This window comes from Sesamum indicum, linkage group LG9 (assembly GCF_000512975.1).
Source record: "Sesamum indicum cultivar Zhongzhi No. 13 linkage group LG9, S_indicum_v1.0, whole genome shotgun sequence".
NCBI lineage: Eukaryota > Viridiplantae > Streptophyta > Magnoliopsida > Lamiales > Pedaliaceae > Sesamum > Sesamum indicum.
In genome coordinates, this window is record NC_026153.1 from 7,647,282 (window position 1) to 7,652,995 (window position 5,714).

Below are 5,714 nucleotides of genomic sequence, written 5' to 3' on the forward strand. Positions count from 1 at the left end.
AAAATGGACAAAATACTTTTTTAGTCTAAATAAAATATTCATGAATTAATCCGAATATTGAGCTCACCTTTACGCCATTAGCCCACACCATATAAACTACATTAAGTGTCATATTCTATTCAAATCTGTTACATTTTTAATACCCTTTGTTATATATATGTTACGTATATAAATTTTATATCTTTTATTTTATTTAAAAATATTTTATACACACAAAATATATATATTAAATAAAATAAAAAGATGTAACAACTTTGTACATTGTACGAATCTGAGAATAAATACATACATACACATACACTAGTCCTAGGAATAGATTGACAAGCAAGTTCCCCCCAAGTACAATTTTCCAATCGATGTGTAGATTTGTATGATTTATCTGGAAAAAGGCCGTAAAATTCGTTAATACGTACGCATTTGAAATGTGTGGACAAGACATGCATGAAAAAACAGTCTTGTCCATAAGTATCACTAATTAAGTACCCTTAGATGTGATTGAAATTTTTTTTACTCAAATCAAATTTGATTGAATCAAATCAGATCAAATAGCAAGTATAATACACTTGACATAGACTATTTTTTTTTTAATTGTATATCAATCATACGACAAATATATTACACTTTTCCTCTTGATTGCTTGAATGAAAGTATGCAAGCCAGGAAAGACAAGATTTATGATTTGTTTGTTGTGAAAAAATAGTACAAAGGAGAAGAGCGACAACAAATTAAATAACTTAATATCTTGCGATCATAATTACTATATGTTCATTTATATAATTGAAAAGCATAATTTTTGTAATTTTAATTTTTTTATTAATAAATTTATAAGCACTTAAAATAAGTGTTTGTAAACACTAGATAACTATTCAAGAATGGTTGGATCATTTCTTCAGCGTTTTTTTAAAAATATATATTAATCAATGTAGATATTTATTGTAGCATCATTTATAGTACTACGCTTTAATATCACTAACTGTAACACACCTTCTATAATTATAACCCATTTTATAAGAATTTTTCGTTGATATTAATAAGACAAACTCTATTTTTACCAATATAATAAGTTTATTAAACAATGATAGATGTCGTTAAATAATTTGAAATACAAATTCAGTCCTTTAAACTTTGAACATATTTAAATTTATAAATTAATTTTTTATCAATTAATCTCAAAATTATATATAAAAATTTATAAATGTTACCATTACTACCTTGTGATTGTGTAATATTCTATCATTGGAAGTTTGGGGTGATGTGAAAGAACGTACGTAAAATCGAAAGTTAAGGGTACCATATATATAGGGTAGGTTGGTGGAGAGAGAATCGCAACAGTGTCTGATATAGCTTCGTGTTTAACAATGGAACGATGTCGTACAGGAGCAGTTGAGGGGCTCCATGCATGCTCATCCTTTCTATTCATTTCTCCATCTTTTCTAGGATCGACGTGACTTGAAATGAAACCTACCCAAACTCCTACTGCATGCATGCCGGAAAATTATTTGTAACATGCAAAATGAATACAAAATTTTCATATTTAAAAAATTTTAGACAAACCTGGAATTTAATATCCCAGATTTGCCTCGATTTGACCACCAAAGATCTGGGTCGATTTTTTAAAAAAAATATACTAGTTACCACAACAAAGAATTATACGTTAGAAGGAAAAAAAGTTCACACGTGCAGCAATTGCGGATTTTTTTTTAAGAAAGCAGACCGTCAAGTTTTGGAGGAAGAATGAAATTTTGTGTGATGAAGAAGACGAAATTATCGTATTTATACACATAAAATCGGATTTAATAGCAAATTTTTGCTCGTCTTTTTACATGCATGCGTCCTATCAGTATTTATATATTGCACCAGTAAATTTTTTTAACATATTTGGGATTTTAAAATTTTTTAGGGGTGATAGGAAAAGAAAAAAAGAAAAACTCGAACCAAATTGAATCCAACTGTTTTTTATGATTTATTTTTCAAACTGTAATTTTAAATTTAAAGTAAAATCGAACCACACTGTTGGTTTGAATTTAATTTAGAATTTTAAAAAACCACCAAAAATCGCACCCCAATGCTAAATAAATAACTATTTTTTTAAAATTATATATAATAATTTGACAAAATAATTAATTTTTAAGAGGATTTTATATTTGAATTATATAATTCCAAAATTCATATATTAGCAAAGATCCACGTTATAAAGCTCATTTTTGTAATACTTATATTTGGATATTATACAATATATATATATATATATATGATTAATTCTTTAAGCTCATTCATATTTTAAGCCCAATTGATTGTTGCTCCAATTTTTCGTTCATTTTTTATCGTTTGGTTCCCCCACCCCCCTTTTCCTCTTCTTTCATTTCTCTCTTACTGTTTTCTTTATTCTGTCTTTCTGTCTTTTATTTTATTCTCTCTAAAATCGACCTTTAGCATTTATTCGATTAAGTGTTTACTTGTTGGATTAATATATATGTTCTTATATTTTAATCCACTTAAAGTTGTGGAGAATTTTCGTGGTCTATGGTGCATAATGTTGGTCTTTATTACTTGCTACATACAAACACTTGTTTTATTTCTTAATTTTTGTTAGTCTCAACATCTTATTTTTGTCATAAGTATTAAAACCGCCAAACCGTCCGATACCGCACCTTTGATTTTTGTTTTAAAAGTGAAAAATTAAAAAAAAAATATTTTATAAAACCGTTAATGGTAATTCGATTTGAAAATAATTTTAAAAAAAAATCGAAACCGCATCAACCAAATAAGTATCTATCACTAAAGTTATGTGTCATTTGGTTGAAATGATGTGCCAATTATGATGACATGATATGTCCTTTGGGTGAAACATCGTTTTCATTTGGGTGAAATGGTGTATCCATTCAGATGAAAATACATAACATTTTTCATGTATTTTTTTCTAATTGGACAAGTTCATTCAATGATATATTTTCCAACTTTTATAATTAGACCCCTCCTATTTCGTTCCAATCATTCATTGAAAAAATATTTCAGAACACTTTAAATTATTTTTGCAAAATGAACGTTGTATCTCTTATGAACAGAGTTCCAAAAATATTTTTTGATTCGCCGTTTTTCAAGATTTGTAGTACTATTATTGTAAAATTGTAAATCATTGTATCTTAAAAGACAAATTATTATCACTGTTAACACCAGAGTGGGACAATAATTATCTTAGAAGATAAAAAAATTTAATTCTTGTTCCTAATTCATAATACACAGCTACCTCAGACCCCTTATTTTTCACAACAGAAATCTCAGGTGATAATAGAAATTATTGGTTCAAAATTTCCAAAAAAGAATAGATTTGAAGATTAGAAGTAAGTCGGGAGCAGCTTCACATGACTTCGTCATAGACGTCCGAAGCGGCCGTCTCACGGCGGCGTGACTGTTGGGCCGCCCTACGCGGAAAGTCCGTTCAATACTTAGGAACATAATTTTCAACTTGGCAGTTAGAAGTTAATCAAAAATGTAATGATTACGATATGGGAAAAAAAATGTGGCTGATTTTTTCCATCTATTACATATATTGCTAAAGGCCAACTTCAATTTTCAAGTCTTCCTTTTTGAAACTTTGGACTTTTACACTAATATTCTAATAATAATAATTGGTATTTTTTCATCCATGACTCCATCATCTGCAGTTAGAAATTGTACCGAGTACTAGTCAATTGGACTTAGTTTGGTTGAGGAATCTCATCAACATACGTACTGTTAGTTTATTTTAATAGTACGTAGTTATCTGTCTATTTTAATAATAATTATTAATTACTATATGAATTGTTATAGCTGTCAATAATCAAAATTATTATGTAATTATAATCAATTTATTCAAATAAAAAGAAATTTGACGTACTATTTCGCCATCACACGGAGCCTAACTTATATTTTGTTGCATTACCATAGTCTTTGATGGGATTTTTTACGAGTCGAAGTAAATTACAATCTCATAATTTTGGTTTAATAAACTTTTATTTTATTTTATATAATTTTAAATTGGATTAGACTCAATAATAAGTGATACGATTAAGATGGTGTCCGGATGAAAATTTATAATATTTTCGTAAGCTTATAATACATTATAGTTGATTTATTACAACTCTAGATAATAATTTTATTAGGAGTTATATATGTCATAAGTGACATAAGTATGACGTAAATAATTTTATTTAGAATTTTATGGTAATTTGAGGAAGGACTGCGTCTAAGACAGATGATGACTTGACTTGAATTGGTGCACAAAATCACTAGTTTGCAGTCTAGAAGGATTTTTGAGCTAATGATTACATTCAATCGCTTGGACTTAATTTCTAATATTTTCCATGATAGATTATACGTATACCTACCAAGATAATTTTTTGTACAACTTTTCGTAGTCTACGGTCCTTCAAACTTTGCGTGTCTTTATTTCTCATCATGGGGAATTTCTCCATTTTTTTAATTGATTTTTTGAGGGATTAATTAGGTTTAATTTCGTCATTTTTTCAATAATAACATAAGATTTTATTAATTTTAAAAAAAAACATAAAGTATTTAACTTGTATAATATGATATAATTGAATACTAAGACAATAATTTTGATTTAATAAATTAACTTTTCTCATAAGTATGGTAGGTTTTTAAATAATTACTAGTTTTAGAATAACTCAAAGGATCTTCGTCATGTGACATAGAGTGTTTGCGAGCGCTCTAAAAAAATATTTTTTAGCTTCCGACTTAAAAAAACAAAAATACACTTTAAGGTCAAAAGATAGAAGCACCTTGCGTGGTGCTTCTAGCTGCTTTTACTTTTTTGTAAATAAATTTAATTTTATTTTAGACTACTTTACTCTCGTATAATAATAATCTTAATTTTACTATTTTTAATGTATTATTAAAATTATATATTTAAAGTTAATGTTGAATTTTTCATATAATTTGAATATTTTAACAATAATCAAATTTACACTTTCACATATTTGATATTTTAAAAGTTTTTTATTTTATTTGCTATATCATCTGATTTATATTATTTTGCCCACATATTATTATTTGATTAATTAATAAAATAATATTTTTAACAATCATGCAAATTTAATTATTGTGTATGAATGAAAAATTATATTATGTGATGGAAGCATTATTAAATTAAATATTTATTTTTTAATTTTTTTAAAAATAAGTATGAAATATACTAATCGAAATAAAATATAGTATTTTTCATAATAAGATAATTATTATTGACAACAACAAGTTAAATAATAAGCAAAAAGTAGTATCTTTTTAACACATAAGGATAAAATGATCTTTAATCAATTAAACTTTTTTTAGAAGTGATTTTTCTCTAAGCATTATCCAATTAGCTCTTATTTGCTTTTTATTTATTTTTTATTTTGGTATAACTTCCAATATTTTCATTTATTTAAAAGTAAAAGTTTATACAAACACTTTCATAGTAAATTTACTCCAAAGAAAGATGATAAGTGCTGTTTTTCCATAAATTATAAAAGTGTAAAAAATATAAAATTGAAATAATTGCAAGATACAAAATTTATATAATTTGAAAAAAAAATCAACATTCCAAAAGTGATCAAATCGATACGACTTTTTGCCAAAACACATAAGCCTAGGTAGGTCGCATGATCGGGTGTAGGGACTGATGCCTACACTGTATCAAAAGGTAATGTGTCATATTTGGGTCTACGGACTCTGTT